At 35.8% G+C, this 983-nt stretch overlaps 1 protein-coding gene across 5 annotated transcripts in view; it reads right to left on the bottom strand.

The window, feature by feature from the left end:
• LOC119587973 overlaps positions 1-983 on the bottom strand; it is a 14,874-nt gene that overhangs the window by 4,383 nt on the left and 9,508 nt on the right. The gene's annotated exons all lie outside the window — the stretch shown is intronic.

A 983-nucleotide genomic window follows, 5' to 3' on the forward strand; every position in this document is an offset into this window, starting at 1 on the left:
TTGCATAAACATACACACATATGTACACACATTTGTATTACCTAATCCAAAATTTCTAGTTGCCATAGGTCATTCGCTACGTTATTTCCCTCTCCTGATTCGTAAGCCGTCATTAAGAACCTCTACCTTTCTAACATTCTCTCTGGTGTGTCCCATCTAACATCGCAAGTCACTATGTCACTCGCAAAGGACTGACCGTTAATTCCTGTCACTTACTATATTCACAGTGATCTCGATAAGGACTCAAAAAAGATGTTTAATGCAGAATGAATCTTACTTCTTTGCCCAAAACTGCTTCTCACTATACTTATAAACCATAACAATACATCTCACTAATCTCTTTTTCTCATGCATCTCCATACCTTATGAAACTCTATCTTAAGTTTCTTCCAGATCAGTGAATATGCAATGTAGACCCTTTCTCTTCTTTCTGTGTTCCCCCATCAGCTGCCTTTGAGCAGAGTCTGTCTGTAGTAACCCTCCATGTCATATAACCAAATTTCTACTCACCAATAATTTCACTGCTCCTTCCCTTATCAGTATTTCTATCGCTTATTCATCTATCGATGATTTAATTGATTATTTTCGTATCACCAATTCTTTCCTGAACTTTCATGATGTGCGATATCAATTTTATTCCTCTATAATCTACACATTCCTATGCATCAGTCCTCTTATTTCGTTTGGCATTTTCTCTTTCTTCCACATTATATTAGCCTTTCTCTACGTCTTTTAAAACATCCAGCACCTTTACTCTTCTTCATTTCTGCTTATTCAGCATTGGTAGTTTTTATCTTTGAGTTCCTTGTTTTAGTAAATTCTCATTGTACTGTATTTTTCTATTCATTCTTATAACCTCGTGCTGCTTGTATTTCTCAGTATGCCTCCTATCTCCTTTGTTCACAGGTCTTCGTTTATTATTTTCCTTACTATTTCTATTATTTCTCCTTGTGCCCTTTCAATAACGCCCATTTTTCACGTAA

The sequence above is a fragment of the Penaeus monodon genome, chromosome 23, assembly GCF_015228065.2.
Source record: "Penaeus monodon isolate SGIC_2016 chromosome 23, NSTDA_Pmon_1, whole genome shotgun sequence".
NCBI classification, from domain to species: Eukaryota; Metazoa; Arthropoda; class Malacostraca; order Decapoda; family Penaeidae; genus Penaeus; species Penaeus monodon.